Here is a 19,399-nt window from a genome sequence, read left to right on the forward strand (position 1 = left end):
GGTACCAATACTGCCTCAACGATCAGGAGTTGCATATTCAATGCAACCAGTACACCCTGTGTCGAATATTCCCACCACACCTGCTACGGCGAATGCGTCGCAAGTACAAGCGCTACCTGTTGTAATACAACAACCTCTTGTCTCGGCGGCTCAATCACAATCTCAGGGTAGTGCCTCCTTATCTGGAGCGACTCAGGCTCGAACAAGTATTGTGACTCCTCATCTTGGTCAATCATCCGGTATTGGTCAACAGCAAATGGTCCAACAACCAGAGCTGGTTCAATCTCAACAACCGCCATTCCAGCAATCATATCAAGGACCTGCGCAACAAGTCTTTGTAAGTAATGGGCAACCATGCTATAATGGTTATGCCCATCAACTTTGTCAAAGTTGTCAGCACTATGCTGGTCTGCAAAGACCCATTGCTCAGGCGATACCATCTTATCCTGGATATGCTTCGCCTAACCTGAACCAACAGTTGCCCTTTGTAGCAACTCTAGAATTGCCAGATCTAAACCGGCTGACGAATGATCCAATTGCTTATGCCCCTTGGTGGCCAGCGATTCCGCATAAACTTCCATCGGACATTCCTAAATTCAATGGAAATCCAGGTGAGGATCCGTCGAATCATGTGATGACATTCCATCTATGGTGTTCATCAAACACCCTGAATGATGATTCGATAAGACTTCGCCTCTTCCAGAGGACATTGACAGGTCCAGCGGCTAAATGGTACATTGAATTGCCAAGAGCCTCTTTCGACAATTTCAGCTCCTTAGCCACGACTTTCCTAACCCATTTTCAATTACCGATAAGGTATGAAACAGGAACAGAACTCCTTACCAACTTCAAACAGACAACGACCACTCACATATCTGATCATATACATGAGTGGCAACGTCGTCGTAGGATGGTGAAAACTTACGTTCCCGATCAGCTGTTAGCTGAATGGTTTATAAAGTCGTTACTTCCGGTTATAACGGAAGATGTGGCCAAGGGAGGAGTCGTAACAGAGGAGCAAGTCATTGCTCGTGCTCAATACTTAGACTTAGTATATACTCAGTCGGGCACGCTCTACGACAAAATACCTGACGCCCCTAGACCTGAATTTTCAATTCCTCCCCCCTCCTGAATCGAATACTAACTCTCACGCCAGTAATGGCGTGACTGGCAAACGCAAAATTTCTAGTCAAAATGCAAATGAGGAACTTCTTGCCTCAGAAGTAAATGCCATGTCGACCGACAAGGGCAAACAACTGAAGCAACCAGGGGGCAAGAAGAAAAAGAAAAGGAAAGGGAGACCCCCGACAGGGTGTCATATATGCGATGAGGATCATTGGACGAAAGATTGTCCACATATACCTGAAGTTAAGAAACTCTTCAAGAGTTCAAAAACCCCAGCAGTATTGACTGATCCGTTCCCTAATCCAAGCCAAAATCTAGTTGCTAATCAAAATGCTTCCCGATCCCAAGTGCTTATGTTGTCCACCTCAAAGCAGCAGAATAATGCTTTGACAAGGAATAAAGGTTACCGGAATCCACAGCGGTCGAATAACAAGGCTGATAAACAACCTAGTAGTTCGACAACAACTTTGAACGAAGTTGTGCCACCCATCGTTCCTAAGCCAATAATAAACTCGCCAAAGGGAGTAGTACACAAATCGACATTTAATCCTCGTGCAAAAGTAGCACAGAATTATAATATAATAGAGGACCTGACCCAATCGTCGTCCGCTATGTCGACACCTGAGGTAGCGCAAAATTGCACCTCCCAAGAGCAAGCTTTATTATCAGCCATAGGTGGGATAGGCCCAATGGATTCCAATCTTGTGGCCTTTGATCATAAAGGATATGACCCTCAGTTACCAGCTCAACAAGCTTTCCTTATTAAAGTGAAAGCCCTCAACAAAACTGTTCATCGAACAATTATTGATGAGGGGGCATCTACATGTCTTATGTCGATGAATTGCTGGAAAAATTTAGGCTCACCACCCTTGTCGAAATCGTCAACGACGTTAAAAGCATTTGATGGACGATCATACACTCCATACAGGATTTTAAGTAACTTGCAAGTTGAACTGGGGGGCAAAACAGTAGAAGTTGATGTGGAAGTAATCGACGGAAACCTCGATTACAACATCCTACTGGGAAGGCCTTGGATATATGCCATGGCTGCAGTTGTGTCGACCTACTACAGGAGAATTGTATTTCCTTTTCAAGGAAAAATTACAATCGTCGACCAACAAACATTTCTCCCCAACAGTTCTCAAGTTACGGGAAGCAACACAATGATCCATGAAAGTAATCAATCGCTCCAAAATATTGGAGTAGGTCTCCTAAAAGACCCAGCCTTAATGGGTACTTTTGCCCTACCGCCGGCAGGTAATCTGGCGGAAGTAGCCACAGTGGAAACCTACAATATGAAATCTTCTATATCCAACGGATTCAGAAGATTCCTAAATATTTTGTCAGCATGGATCGTCGCCCTAATGGAAATACTGTAAATACAGTGGGCCCCGAGGACGGTTCTTATCTCGTGTCAACCTCGTTAAAAAATGAAACAAGGAGTCATGAGGATAGTTCTTTTACTATGTCAACCTCATTAAAAAATGAAACAAATCCCCTTTTCAAAATTCAAAGGTAAACCTTCATTCCAACCACCAAGTTGAATGCAATGAAGCTTGGGGGGCACCATCCTTTGACATGCATCATTATGATGCTGGGGGCATGCACAAGAACGAGCAGTTTTGGCAAAGTTCATGCTCGTTAAAAAATAAACGCAAGAACCGAGCAGTTTTAGCACATAGTTCATGCTCGTTAAAAAATAAACATAAGATTGAGCAGTGTTTTGGCGCATTCAAGCTCTTTAAAAAATGAACCCAGTACCGGTAAATAACCATCTGAGACCGTAAATTCATCAGCCATAAAAGCCTTGGTCGTGTTTGTGCACCGTCACCTCCACTTGTCATTTGGCCGATCATTCACATCCACTTGATTGTTTACCTATTTTGAGGAACAGCTACGAAGAGTGATTTCACCTAGCCATCCTTGTAATACTGCCGTGATTGGAAAATTCCAACCTGTACCTGGAATCTGCTGCTATCCCTGTTTATCACTCGTTCCTCAAAAGACGAGTCTTCTTTGAGCTCTTTTCACTGACTCGTAAAATATGAAAAGTTTGCCGAGTTTTGGCCTTCCAGCTCGTTAAAAGGACCGGAAGAGCTATCCCTCCTCTAGATTTTAATCTTTTTGGACCTGAGGGATTATTGCACAAAAAGATCGAGCGCTTGTCTAGTTCGGCTCGATAAAGATATCGAACATTCATCCCTTCTGTATTGTTTTATACTTTTTCGGACTTAAGGGATTAGATGACGAAAAAGGACCCCTGGAGTCTACTTTATGTACCCTTTTCAGACTCTCTAAAAATGAAAAGGACCGAGTTGTCTTTGTCGCTGGACTCGTTAAAAATATTAGATAGCGACAAACTTGTCTTTAGACGAGAACGAGTTTCCCTATCGCTAAGCTCATTAAAAACATAGCGATGGGCTTGCCCGAAGGGCAGGTTATAGATCAAGCATATGTTATCCTCCTCAAGCTTGACAAAAATAAAGAGGTACTGGTCTGAAATGACTGGGGAAAAATTGGGAAGAACCTCAAAGCTTAATGGTAGCAGGTCGCTCTTGAACATGACACTTTTGCCTCCGTAAATATCGGGTTGGGTTATTATCATTCACCGGTCCCTTCACCATGGTCTCGCCATACCATCCATACATGGGGTAATGCTACCGATCCATCACATCAGTGTCGTTATATGTTCAAGAGATGTCATTCAGAAAGTGTCAACTGGGTCCCATCCACTACCATACATCATCTTTCATCCTTCCATGACCGCCACCCTGAATCATATTTCACAGATCGTTTTCACCATCATCACTAGCTCCGTTCCGTGTCACTGATATGGAATTCATTAAGGCCCTCCTTTGACGGATCACTTCTTGTCGACATCAGCTCATTATCCGAGAAGTTGATCTAGGAATACCCCCTCAGTACTTTGAAGCTTGCATACCCCAATGGCAAGTTTCTCACTTCCGGCGATAGGTATACATTAATGACCTTCGACCGGAAGACTTTGCGTGGTGTTCGACGTCAGATCCTATATTCACGCCACGTGAATTGTGCTGCAGTACCTTGAGGGTCATCATCATTATCGGTGATTCCTCTCGCGCTTGTTAACGGTTTACATTATTGACTGGTAATCAAGCGATGTCTTTCCATGTTCGACTTCAAGAAATTCTCACATGGATTGACTTGTACTTAGTGTGAAGATCGGAAGTTTGAAGACCCCGGATCTAGTTTCATCCATCCGGGCTGCGATATATATTCAGGAGATAAAGACATAGGCATGTGCAGCAGATGGTCATCCTACTAAAAGGATGATAATTAAAAGCAAAGAATTATCAGTCTATTATCAGACGATCGTCTGTTTATGTACAGCAAACGTATTTATAAAGCTGAGCATGGGAAATGCCCGCATCAGCTAGATCATGAAAAGAAATCTTGAAAAGATAATGTATTGTATTGTATTTTGTTACAGGTCACCTCCCGGCGATTGAATGAACTTCGGATCCTCCTAATAAAGCATTTCACCCGATAAACGACCTCATACTTTAGGGGGCAACTGTTATAGACATTTTTGTGCCTTACAACATAGAGCATGAAATGTCAATAATCTGAGGGATCCAAAGTCCCCAAACATGTTGTTCCTACCCCTAGAGGAACAAGGTCAGCAAACCACAACACTACAGTTCAGTTCTCCACTAAAAACACTCAAAAACAGGTCAGTTTTGGATCATTGCAGCTGCTCCACTAGGCATCTGCGCTGCATAGCAGGTACAACAAAGGCTACCTGCGTTGCAGAGCAAGTAGGACAAAGGCTACCTGCGCTGAGCGTACTTGGACATGTGGAGGAATCTTTTCTCAATGTGCCAGTGCCCAGGAAGCTTCTAAATTGACACTTGGATCAGAAGATTCGCCTAATGATGAGTTAAGAGGTTCTAAAACTCCAAGTGGAAGGCAGAAACTCTGAGTGAAGGACTGAAGAACAACTGGAGTTGAAGAGGACAACAAGTCACACATCAAGCTGACTTATCTTCACTCCAAAACTCTATATAAGGATCTCATCCCATGGGATCTGGAGGCCGGAATTTGGTGCAAAGAATTGCTGTTGGTTTACAGTTGTGAGCATTGGGTGATTGCTTGAGGGAGGTGAAGAAGAGATTTCTCTCCGTCGGGAAGGTGATGCTGGATTGGACCTCTCATGGTTGTATCACCGCCTGAACCTTACTTCCATATATTAATAAAGCATTTGAGGTTCTTCTATTCGCGTGTGTTTCAATGGTGAATTGTCTTACTTGCGTCTTTGATTTATGCTAATCCTTGAATCATTTATGCATGCATGCTTCTTGTAGTTTCCTTTTCTTGTCTTATTTGCAGGATCTCGTGTAGCTGGGCCCGTGAAAAGACTTGGAGCTGGGAGCAAGCGGCAAACAAAGGAGATAGGATCGACCATTTGCGCAAGACATCGGTAAGTGGATCTCTTCCTTTTATCTCTTGCATGTCATAAAGAAGAAACTTTAGATAGCTTTGCTTTCAGTTGTTGCTAAGGAACTGTCACCCTTAGAGTGGGTTAGGGTCATTCCGAGTTGGATACTTTCCCCCACAACAGTGGCTTCACCAAAGACGGGATCTTCGCGTGAGCCAGTAGTGTCGCCTTCCATACAACATCAAGCCCTTCACGGACGAGGTATTATGTGGCGTTGCTCCCCTTGATGTTTGTGATGTATTATTAGGCCAACCATACTTATGGAAGCGACATGCTATGTATGAATCAAGGCCTCGTGATGTTATTGTTACTTTGGGAAATAAATTGTACAGGATACTGGAGGTAGCACCACCTACCGCCATCTCTTTGGTTACTGTAAAACAATGCAGTAAGATTGTTTCCAAAACTCGGAAATTTGTTTTCCTGATGATACGCCCTCAAGGAAAGAAGAAAACGGTGGCCACGACCACCAAACAAGGCCCCTTCGCATGACAACCACAGATGGACAAGGTCGTGGAGGAGTACAAGGGCATCTTTACCTCCCCCGTAGGGGTTCCTCTACACTGTCAGGTCAAGCACTCCATTGATCTGACCCTAGGTGCACTGTTGCCCAATGGACCAATCTATCGGTGCTCCATTCTAGAGAACGATGAAATCAAGAGGTAGATTTAGGAGCTATTGTAGAAAGGTCACATCTGACCGAGTTCATCGCCCTGTGGGAGCCCGATTGTGTTGGTACAGAAGAAGGATGGGACTTAAAGACTCTATATTGACTATTGGGCGCTGAACAAGTTCACTTTCTGGAATAGGGACCCAATGCCATGGATTGATGACCTTCTGGACCAACTGAAGGGGGGAAAATATTTCAGCAAGATTAATTTGAAGTAAGGATATCACCAGGTACCAATCGAACCCTCCGATGTGTGGAAGACTACTTTCAAAGCCGAGGAGGGCCTTTTCGAATGGTTGGTTATGCCTTTCAGATTGATGAATGCCCCTACAACCTTCATGAGGATAATGGATGACATCTTGTAGCCATTCACCAACTCATTTGTAGTGGTATACTTGGATGACATCCTGATCTTCAGCCAGATTTAGGAAGAGCACCTCCACCACATCCGACAGGTTCTCCAAACACTGTGGCAACACAAGTTATGTGCCAATTTGGAGAAATGCACTTTTGGCATGACCCAAGTTCAATATCTGGGATACATTATTGATGAACAAGGGGTGCATGTGGATCCATCCAAGATCCAAGTCATTCAGGATTGGCCATCTCCAACCACTCTGACAGAGCTCCGTAGCTTTCTGGGTCTTGCCAACTTCTACCGCAGGTTCGTGTTGGGATTTTCTCATATCACTTGGCCCTTCAGTCAAGTCACCAAGGGAGGAGCAAAAGCAAAATTCTTTTGTTCTGAATCTCAATAGAAGGCATTCACATAGTTGAAACATCGCCTCTGCTCGACACCAATGCTCGCATTACCAGACTTGAAACAACCATTTTAGATTGAGACAGATGCCTCTGACTATGCTATTGGGGCAGTCCTTACTCAACACGGGCATCCAGTGGTATATCACGGTGAGACACTTTCAAACATAGTTCGGAAGTATCCCACTTATGACAAAGAGATGTATTCCATTGTGCAGGCCTATCGAAAATGGAAGCATTACATTTTGGGGAAGGAAACGGTCATCCACACAGACCATTGGCCCCTACAGTTCATACAGACACAAGGGAAGTTGTAGAATGATCGCCATCAGAAGTGGTCCACATACCTGCAACAGTTCCATTTGAATATCAAGTATAAGAAGGGCAACACCAATAATGTTGCAGATTGCCACAGTCGACCACCGATCATGGCGTTAACCACCATGCTCAACTCTTATGGGCACGAGACTTTTGATTGGCCACTTCTCTACAAAAGCGACCTAGAATTCGACCACACATACCAAACACTCTTGGAGGGTCAACATGTTCCAGATTTTCACCTCCCGGATGCCCTATTATGCCACTTGGGTCACCTTTGTGTTCCTTCAAGCGAGCGTGCCAAGATTATTTGGGAAGCACACTACAGTTGGGCTAATGGGCATTTCGGGGTCGAGAAAATGGTGGCAGTACTGCAAAAATATTTCTACTAGCCGAATCTTTGACAGGATGTCGGGAAGTACATCATATCTTGCACTACCTGCGCCATTTCCAAACCAACCATCAAGAAGCAAGGCCTCTATACTCCACTGCCTACCCCTAGTCGACCTTGGGAATCCATCTCCATGTATTACATGTCAGGCCTTCCTTCTACTAAGCATGGAAACGACTATGTTTTTGTGGTCGTTGACAGGTTCTCGAAGATGTCCATTATGGCAGCCTGCAAGAAGAATATCACAGCAGAAACCACTGCTAAACTCTTCTTTGAACAAGTGTGGGTACACTTTGGGATCCCACAGTCTATCATCTCGGATCGGGACAATAGGTTCCTCAGTACATTTTGGTCCAGTCTTTGGTTGATGCTGGACACCAAATTCACTAAGCCCACAACCTTCCATCCCCAAACTGATGGCCAAATAGAGGTTGTCAATAGGATGATCATACACATTCTGCACATGTACAACTGAAAGTTCCATGCACATGGGATGAGAGCCTCCCCTATGTTTAGCACAAATATAACCAAGCTCTCCACAACTCCACTGGCCACAACCCTTTTCAGGTGGGCTTGGGATTCTAGCCACTATGTCCCATTGATATGGCCATGCCATTTGCAACTACTTAGGCAGATTTGGCTCATGTCCAGTCCGAAACAGATAAGGCAAACGACTTCATTGAGCACATCCAACATATTCGCCAGCAGCTCCATGACATTTTGGAGAAATCAAATGTCAAGTACAAGCAGCGACATGATCAACATCAGGTGCCACACAAGTTTCAGGTGGGTGACAAAGTTTGGTTGCATTTGTAGAAGGAACGCCTTTTTCGATAGAGGAGGAATAACCTGTTGAAGAGTTTTGTGAACCCAACCGAAGCCTTACCGAAGCCTATTGGAAACTCAGACCACTCTGATATGGTCCTTACACCATTATGAAGGTTGTGAGAGATAATGCATTTGAGCTTAGAATTCCCCCATTCCCTGGCCTGCACCCAGTGTTCAATGTGGACCGCCTTCGACCTTACTTTCCACCATTACTAGACACATTCGACATTGTAAAACAACTCACACCAATAGAGTTAAATCTAGATTGCATGGAACAAGCTACAACTGATCGGATCATGGACACATAGATCAAGCACACTCACCAGCAGAAGATCTAACTATATCGAGTTGTCAAAGCAGGCCAACTCCTTCACCAAGGCAAGTGGCTCACCAGGGACCAAGTTCAGCAGAAGTTTCCTCATCTCATGGAGGAACTCAACGCAGTGGGGACCATTGCTTCCTAAGGGGGGATGAATGATCCAGGTGGATATTGGTGGCCACCCATCAATTCCACTTGGACCCCCACCATTGTTTCTTTCAGTTTTTCAGTTTCCTTAATTGTAGCATAATTTATTATTTTAACAATTTTTCGGGTCATGAACTACGGAGCTATTTTGAGGCCCTAAACGACGTTTTTTTGGGAAAACTAGGAGCAGAAATATATCGATGTTTCTCTTCCTAAAGTTGTAGTCCTCGGATAGATATTTCTAACGAGGTATTGTGCATGTCAAACAGAGATCGTATGCCAAAGTTACGATCCCAGGAAGTTGATATACTGATTTACTTAAAACGGAGCCCATAGTTTGGCGCTTCATCTCCTAAGGTTAGGTTTTTGGATGTTTAGGGTTTTTCATTGTTTCTCAAAAATAAATAGGCCCTCATTGTAAGACAGTTCAGAGGGATGTAGCCACCACATCTCTTCTAAGAGATAAGCTACCATCGCCCTAGCTAGTTTATTTCTATTTCTGTTTGTAAGCATATTTCAGTATTTTACAGTAATGAAATGAAGTATTATTTCTACTGCATCTTTGTATGTATGATTATTTCTGTAATTTGTTGCGTTCCTATTTAAATCCGGATCAGAATGTAAGTAGATTAGGGATGATATGAGGATATAGGTTAGTAGGGGACTCTAGATAGGAAGTGATATCCTTGCCTAGTTTACTTAATTTGACTATTACATCTTCTCCTTGTTTTTTTGTGACGTATTGTCATACTGCTTCTTGAATACTTGTATCCTCTTCAATCTAACTTCAGGACGAAGTTTTCTGAAGGAGGGGTGTACCTAGTGCCTGTGTCCTCATCTTATTATCTTATATTAAGTTATTAACCTTCATGTTAAATGATTGACTTCTGTGAGTGACTTTTATAAGTATTATCAGTATATGTGCGAGGTATGTGTATGCTAGCTATATACCCACACCTTGCACAAACACGCTACTATTATGTAGCCTATTATGTTAAACAATTAATTAATAGTTAATCTTGATTAGTGAATAAGCTACGACTAACCTTAAACTTGATTAATGATCCAACTTATGGTTAACCTTAAGCTTTCTTAATAGTTAAGCTCAATTAATGCTTAATCCTTAATCCTAACTTATAACTAATAAATTATATTTTAAAATGATTATTCAATCTTTCAATTGAGAGGATTCTTGTGAGTTTATAAGGTTGACTAACATAAAAGGATATTTATATTTTATTGTTATTAGTATTTAATTATTTATCCCCTCTATCCCCTCTATAAGTGCCAAAAGAGTTTGGGAAGAAGAGGACTTTTTTTATTTTTCTTATGGAGAAGGGGGTCAGGGGGTTCTTGCAAGGAGACTTGGGAAAACTTGGAGGGGAGGCTTTGGAGTGGGATGGAAAGTAAGGGATTGTTTTTTTGTTTTTGGCACTAGAGGGGTATTGGCACGGGGATCTCAGACACACTAAAACTGTATTTTGGACTTGGGCTCAGAGGGCTAGGGAACTTTTGGAGGTTGCCAGAAAGTATAACAGATTTTCTTAGTTGGAAAAGTGGCATATTCAATCAGATGGTCCCACCAAGAGCACCACAACCAAGCCACCATAGATATGTATTTTCTTGTTAATTGTTATAATTAAATTTTTTGATTTGCATTGTTATTAAATTTAAAAATGAAAAGAAATACATTGTGGAATGAATAGACACAATAGTAGTCACAATAAAAATGTATTTTTATTTTTATTTTTAGTTCTGGTTGAGTAATTCTTTATACAAACTTAAGACCCAAAGAAAGGGGTCCTTACAACATTGTTGGATGATGAAGTTTGCACATAGGAAGATCAACCAAGATTGCCTTTGCATTAAGGTTTCAATGGAAATGGGGAGCGGTGGTAGGATGAAGGTATTTAATCCTCCCCATCCATTGCATGCATGAGGCATGATGCATGCAAGGAGAAACTCCTCTAAGATCATTGAATGCCTAATTCACCACCTTTTGCAAGCTATCGAACCATAATCATAGGATTTGGTGGGCGCACACCTTTTTTCCCTTTGTGTCTACTACAACACATTGTCCTTCGTTCACAATAGCTCCCTTGTTTTTCACCCAACCCAAATTTAAGTTGAGTTCTTATAGGTTTTGGAATTATCATTAGAGGAATTTTGAGGTCTAAAATGGGCCTCCTAAGGAATATTATAAAATAATAGTGGAAATAATAAAATAAAATTAGATTACCTCATCAAGTTTTGGAGGAAAAACTACTTTTTCAACTCGAATTTTTAACTTATCTCTCTACAATTTTACTCGAATTTCGAGTGGGGGCACTCAATGAATGTGGAATTTAATTTTGCATCCAAAGAGTGTCGATGTTGCATACTTTCGATGGATCCTACTAAATGGAAAATGTGAAATACATGCAAAAACATGATTATGCATCCAACGAGTGCTCCCGATCGAAATTTGAGTAAAATTGTAAGGAGAAAAGTTGAAAATACGAGTTGAAAAATTAGTTTTTTTTTTTTTTTATCTTTTTACTTTTTTACTCCAAAAATGGTAAATCATCCATCATTGTTGACATCATCATATTGATTCTTATTGGTTTTGTTGACATCATCATATTGATTCTTATTGGTTCTTATAAAGTTGATTTTTATTGTACATTTTTGTTTTGAAGCCCATTTTTTACATCAAAATTTCTGAACTGGATATGGTGTGAAGTTGAAGGGAGGGGATCCTTTAGATAATTCTAGCCTGTCTTGGATTTTTGAGAAGTTTTAAAATCCTTAAAGATTTTATGATGATGAAATTCCACACTATGATTCTCTCTTGTCGTACTTATGGGATTCCACACTATGATTCTCTCTTGTCGTACTTATGGAATTCCACACTATGATTCTTTTGAGAGCAATAAGGCCTCCACTTCATTGTTAGAGACAATGTCTAAACCTTAAACTGATTTAATTACTTTGTTCCAGATGAAGAGAATTTTTTTTTGAAAACATTTAGCATTCGGAAAATTTAAAAAACAATACTTCATAACAAAATTTGAAGAAACCTAGAACACGTTAAAAGAAAAATCATCAAACAGAGCCTTGTCATAGGCTACAACACAATGCAAACAATCACTTCCCCACTCATCACATGCAATGTTGATCATGGTAACTCAATTTATTGTAATAATGTTATGTATCTTACACAACCTTTGAGAGGGCTTGCTTATAACACTGAAAAGAAATAGCATCAATCTCAATTCATGGAGATTTGTATTAGGACAATAAGCACTAGTGAAATAACCCACACAAAGGAGAAGACGTTTTTTTAATCTCCTCTGCAAATAAAGAAACCATAATGCACCAAATAAACATGCTTAACTGACACGAAGTACAATGCACATAGTAAAATAAATTTATTCTTTGCAGTGAAATGGTGCATTAGAATCACAAGGCTGAGTATAAAACCACCCAGAACCTAAAGAATGGTAATAATCAAAGGAAAATGCATGGCGAGAATGCGGATACACGCAACCTTGAAAAACAATGCAGCTTCAAACCACTTGTAACAAAACAAAAACAGAGAGTTGTGTTTTTCTTGGATATTATTTTTTTATCAGAAGGCTTTTGTAGTGATGAATTTGTTAAACAAAAAAATTGAGATATCGGTGTAACTTATTTTTTGAAGATTATCTTTCCTGAAGTTTCTTTCAAAGAACTGAGATTTTTTGTTTGGTGCAAACCAACCAAAAACTCAGCATATAACATATTTTTTTTTGTTATATCAAACAAGCTTCAACAAAAATTTGTAATAAATTTTGTTTGCAATTTCTTGGCCAGCAATACAGAAATTTGAATCATTGCTCAATATTATAATTTAGCCATGTTTCTGAAACGAGGAAACACATAGATGATTACTTTAAAACAGATAAAATATGATTTATTTTTTAATCAATTCCATCAGGGTACATGAATTTCATTCCTTTACTTTTCAAGGTGATTACAATCTCTTGTTGTAGAACAACTCATCCTATCATTTTACTTGTCACGGTGAATGCAATCACTTTTTCTCCCACAACTCATCCCATCACTGGTAGAGATGCAATCATGTTTCATTAAGAAGAGATAGCAAGAATGTATTTTTGTTGGGGGGAGTGGCGCTCTAAGTATAGTGTAGATGTGTAGGCATAATGTTGGTAAATCAATTAAAAAATAATAGAAAGTTAAATATGGGGTTTTCAATAAGCCTAAACATATAGATCTTCGTTGAATTAATAATAAAAAGTTAAAAGTGATAAAAATAAATATATTCAATTTATTATATTGTAATTTTGTTATGCAGGGCCAACTTAAGTTAGAAATTATGTTATGGGAAAAATTGCATAAATAATTATAAGTTACATGGTCAATGCTAAATTAATAATGGTTGATAGACAAATCATCCTATGGTCGTGTTTTGACAAGAAGTGTAATAAATTGATATGTGTACACATTTATTAATGGTGGGAAGTAACTTCTGTAAGTATATTTTTTACATCTTATTCCTATCCATTTTGTATGCAAAGACTTGTCATTTTTGGATGGTTTTCTTGCAAAGCTTAAGAATAAAAAATCACTACACAAATATATAAAAATCATGCATGAATATTGCAACCATAACCATAAATTATGGCATAAAATATGTAAGGCAATTATCCACAAGGCATTATATTGTGCAAATGTTGCAATAAGACCTTCATAACCCAATCAAATGTTTGAAAATTATTTTTTTTAATAATATTGAAAAATAAATATTTCTTTTTCAAATTTAGGCATTATAATTTGCATTGGTCAATGTTAAACTAATAGCGATCAATAGACAAATCAATTGTTAGAGCGTTGCCTTGGTAGAAACTAATAATGGTTCCATAATAATATTTAACTTTAATTAATAAGCTCATAAAAATTTCATACTTACAATATAACAAGTTTCTTAACCATGGATATCCACCCCCATTTTACTATGGATGTTATTAACCTGTAAATAGTTTTATTACAATACCATGGGCCAATATCATGGCTTATCAACACCACATGCCCAAAAACCATAACTCATTTCACAATAAAAAATTAAAATGTTAAATATATTAAACATTACATATATCATTGATTACATAGAGTGATAGTTCTCGATCATATGGAAAGAGAGAGAGAGTGATGGGGAGGAGAGAGAAGGAGAGAGGGAGGGAGAGAGAGATGGAGCTGGAGGGGGAGAGAGAGGGAGGAAAGAACAAAGATGCAAAGAGATAGAGATAGAGAGAGAGGGAGTGGCAAGGGAGTGATGGAGAGAGAGAGAGGGTGAGAGGAGAGGAAAGAAGACAGAGAGAATAAGAGGAGAGAGAGGGAGACATAGAGATGAGGGGGGCGGGGAGGGGGGGGAAGGGGGGAAGAGAGAAGCAGAGAAGCAGAGAGATAGTGATAGAGTTGGAAGGTAGAGAGAGAGAGAGAGACAGAGATGGGGGGGAGACAGAGGGAGTTGGGAGAGAGAGGGAGAGAGAGGACTTGAGAGAGAGAAAGAGAGAGGGAGGAAGAGAAAGATGGAGTTGGAGGGGGGGAAAAGAGGGAAGAAAAAAGACATAGAGGGATAGAGGTGGAGAGAGAGGGTGAGAGAGGAGAGGAGGGAAGAGAGAGAGAGAGTGACACAAAGATGGAGGGGGGAGAGAAGGAGATTGGGAGGGAAATAGTGGCAGTGTTGGAGGGCAGAGAGAGAGAGAGAGAGACGGGGAGAAGAGATGAGGGAGGTGGAAGAAAAAGGGAGAGAGAGGAAGGAAAAGAAAGAGGACTTGAGAGAGAGAAGGAGAGATGGAGGGAGAGAGATGGAGTTGGAGGGGGGGAGAGAGGGAGGTGAGATGAAATACATAAAGAGAGAAAGGTGGAGAGAGGGAGAGGGTAACAAGGGAGAGATGGAGAGAGAGTGAGGAAGAGAGTAGAGTGGGAAGGGAGAGAGAAAGAGGGGAGAGATGGATCTAACCTAGATATGTTATGTGTGTATATAAAACCCATCTTAGATCCATCTTAACCTCGGATCTATCAAGCACCGAGAGGGATCAAATCTCTTGAGGTGTAAACATCCTTTTTTGAGTGCAAAACTTGTCGAAAGATTTGCACCTCGAAAGATTTGATCCCCTCTTGGCACTAAATAAATATAGAATTAAAAAAGATCTAAATTAGTTTCATTAAAAAATGATAATAAAAATGTTTAGATGAATTCACATTTCAATTAAAAAATATATATATAATTAATATAAACATTTTTTCATAAAATAAACTATATATTAATTTATTAAAATACTAATAATTTTTCTTGATGTATAAATAAAAATAAATTAACTTTTTTATATTATTTTTATAATCATTTATCATTATAAAAAAATTGATTTGCATAATCATTATAGGTTTTATTCAAACACTAGGATATTAAATTTTAAAAATGTTAATAAAAAAATTGATTTTCATATTTATTATAATTATTATAAGACTTATTATAGCAATGGGATATTGAATTTGAAATTGAGAAAGACTAGTTTAAACAAGAAAGCCACTGTCGTAGCAGTAGTCCGTGCTGGGATTGAGAAACAAACTAAGTGGCCCCATTTATCAATCACTTGTCCACAATAAAATACATCAACATGCATGTTTACCAGATGTAATATGGTTTGAACAATTACACTTGTATGAATTACACTTCCATATTTGTTTGACCAATTCCAACCATACCCTTGGCTATACAAATTACCATAGCCGTAGGCACCATCTGTCAAAAATTACACTATGCAATTACTAAGGTAATATATGGTATTAAAGTTTAGAAAAATAGCGAAACCACCAAATTCAATGTAATGTTTTGAGCTTATAACTATTCTCATAAACTTCCAACAGTTTTCTCGCACGGTAGACTTACTCATTGTGCCCGACGCATCACTGCCACCGTACAAAGTAGCATGCGCTGATTGCCAGCTACCATCGATTGCATAAGCCGCACCTTGTTTGACGGCATGTCTAACAAATATGTTGTTTCATGGAATGCAATGATTGCAGGATATGGTATGGACGGTTATGGTGAGGCTGCCATTGCCCTCTTTGAACAAATGCAGCGGACAGGCATGGAACCAGATGAAATTACTTTTATTGGTGTCTTGTCTGCTTGTAGTCATGCAGGGTTGGTGGACGAAGGTTGTCGATATTTCGATCGTATGCAGCGAGATTATGCCATCCAACCCACACTAGAGCACTATGCATCCATGGCTGATCTTCTTGGTCGCGCAGGGCTGCTGGATGACGCGCTAGAGTTGATTGAAACCATGCCCATTGAACCTGATGCTGCTGTGTGGGGAGCCTTGCTTGGTGCCTGTAGAATTCATGGCAATGTTGAGTTAGGAGAAAGAGCGGCAGAATGCCTCTTTGCATTGGACCCTGCAAATGCTGGATGTTATGTCCTCTTGTCAAATATTTATGCTGCAGCTTCTCAGTGGGATTATGCAAGAAAGGTAAGAGTAATGATGAAAGAGAGGGGTGAAAAAGCCATCGGGATGCAGCTTGATCGAGATTAATTACAGTATTCACAAATTCATTGCGGGAGACAGGTCACACCCTCAGTCTGAGAATATATATGCAGCATTGGAGACTTTAGATGAGCAGATCAAGGACGCAGGTTATGTGACTCAGACAGATTTTGTGTTGCACGATGTGGAGGAGGAAATTAAGGAACACATGCTTTGCAGTCATAGTGAGAGACTGGCAATTTCTTTTGGGATTATTAGTACAGGGCATGGAACTCCGATTAGAATTACCAAAAACCTTCGTGTGTTGGTGACTGCCACAGTGCCACCAAATATATATCCAAGTTTGTCAGACGAGAAATTACTGTGAGAGATGGAAGCCGTTTCCATTTTTTCAAGGGTGGGCTGTGTTCTTGCAGGGATTACTGGTGATACTCAGTCATACAGAACAAACAGTGGCATGTACGTCTACAAAATCGCGCATATTATTTCCTTTGCATTTGCATGCTAAGTCTCATTATTATTCTGGTTTCTAGGATGTTGTGATTGGAAAGCTAACCATCAACACTCTGGTAACATAAGTGCTTCAAATTCCTTGGACAGACGGTAAATATTTGCGCTGACAGCGTAAGTCTATAATCATGCATTTTCAAAGTTTGAGTTTCTCTGAAAAACTCAGGATAAAGGAACACCGATCTGTCATCCAAAACTGCTCCTTGAGAGAATTAGTAATGGATATTTTTTAAAAGATGTACATATTCAAATATCAGAATATGTTCAGATAAAAGTCATGTATTTACATAAAAGGGAATCAGATAATGCTTCATTTAATATCATCTGATAAAAGTCATGTCCATACATAAAATGGAATCAGGCAATGCTTCATGGCAATTGAATAATGCACGGTCCAAGGAAGAGTTTTATGTATTACAGGAGCTATTCAAAACCATTGCCAGATGATCATTGTTTCACCTGTCTCACAGCTTAAGCTATACATAAGTTATGTTGGCCTAACTACGGACAGTTATATGCAATCAACAGTATTGAGTAACCACATTCAAGCAAACGCAAAGCACACTCCAGGCCGAGAATGTGGACATATACCTTTCTAATCACTGAGAAATATATAAAAGCATTAAACACAATTTCACAAAACACACTGGGCTGTCACAAAGCATGTCCTTTCAGCCAAGGCATACATGCACACCAGTATTAACTAAATATAATATTATAGCATCAGAAATCTAATGCATTTCATCTTTTAGTACTTTTTATCCTCCATTTGACTCATTTTCTATCTTGTGAAAATTGGAACGTTGGCTATACGCGCTTTCCTGCTTACTATCTAGTCTCAATCTCCCGTTGTGGCCACCCTTCTGTCCAAAATTTGACATGGCAGCTTCTTTCTGTCTTTTAACTCAGCTTTGCAGGTATTATGTTAATGCTGCCTTCTTGGCTCGAATTTCATTCAATAAGCCTGGGGTAACCGCCCTTGGATTCACAGTGAGGCAGGTGGAAGCCATGCAGATATTGTAAGTGACAAAAGTGCTTTGTCTAACCAAAATTATAAACTACTAACTTCATGAGCCATGAGGACCCCACGTGAAAGCCACGCGCCTTATTACTCAATTCCCCAAAACAACCATGCAAGACATGGAGGATGCCACGTGATTACTTGGAGTCTCTCTGTTGAGCTTGATTACCTCGATTTTGATCGAGCCCTGCAATTGAAATTTCCTTTATGCCTTGCAACTGAAATCTGCAATTGAATATCGTATCTACAAATATTCCGTAGTAATATTAAGAATCAGTGCAACCTTCTTGTTTTCAGAAGGGTAGTGAATAGCGGCATTAATACTTGCTTAAGAATTAGTGCAGCATCCTTGCTTGCAGGACGGTAGTGAATAGCGGCATTCATACTTGGTTGCAGGAGGATAGTTAATAGCTACATTCATGCACAGGGAAAAATAGGGAAAATGGATCTAGAAGAGAACTTGCATACAAGATGGGTATTTGCTACCGGTTATTCCTAAAGGCGTGAAAGTGAAATGAGGATTGTTTCCTTCCTGTTCATGCAAGCAACCAACAACAACCCGCATTTCTAAACTGATCCACTAAGAATTGAAGGGAATGGCGCACTCTGCTACCTGGAACGCTGAAAAATATCAACTTATGCCATCAAGTTACTCTACAAAGCTGCAGGAGTTGACTTCATTTTGTAGGTTGATTACGAACATATGTGAGGTTTAGAAATTTGGCTTACACAGGTGTATCAATTTCATCTTAAAAAATGGTTCATTTTCTTCTTTTGATTTATATTGACATTGAATTGATTCCTTCTGAATATGGATCATATGGATTTGAATGTAGGAATCTCAAGATGCTATCTTGAATACCACTTTGTCATTTTGTTCTATCAATATGTATTGACAACAAACTAGTTCTTTCTAAGTATTGGAGCACATGGATATTTTCATGGATATGAAAATAGAAATATCAAGATGCTTTCTTTAGTATCACTATGTTATCCTATTCTTATTGTGGTATTTTTACTCGGTCCATGTTTTGAAGAAGAGATGGACATGCAGTCTCAAACCATTAGGGTTTTGCTTCATGGTAAGATCTCTGGCGTATTTGTTTTCATTGTTTTGGCCTTACCAGCCTCTTATATTGCCAACTCTTGCTAATTCCATGGGAATTCTGGTTGCCCTGGCATGCCTTGATACTCGACTCGCTGCCCATTTGGTTTCAATCTCTGTTGGCGCTCCCAGGTGATGTCACATCGTACATTATTAATTTCTGAGTCCATACATTACCCATGTCACATCGTACA

The 19,399-nt window shown here is 39.9% G+C and overlaps 1 pseudogene; it reads left to right on the forward strand.

Annotated features, from left to right (window-relative positions):
* The first annotated feature begins 16,062 nt into the window (after positions 1-16,062).
* LOC149153924 (pentatricopeptide repeat-containing protein At4g02750 pseudogene) lies at positions 16,063-16,617 on the forward strand (annotated as a pseudogene).
* The last annotated feature ends 2,782 nt before the right edge of the window (positions 16,618-19,399 follow it).

The sequence above is a fragment of the Pinus tabuliformis genome, chromosome 9 (assembly GCF_031772625.1).
Source record: "Pinus tabuliformis cultivar Carrire ecotype Pingquan chromosome 9, CPIR1, whole genome shotgun sequence".
Classification (NCBI taxonomy): Eukaryota; Viridiplantae; Streptophyta; class Pinopsida; order Pinales; family Pinaceae; genus Pinus; species Pinus tabuliformis.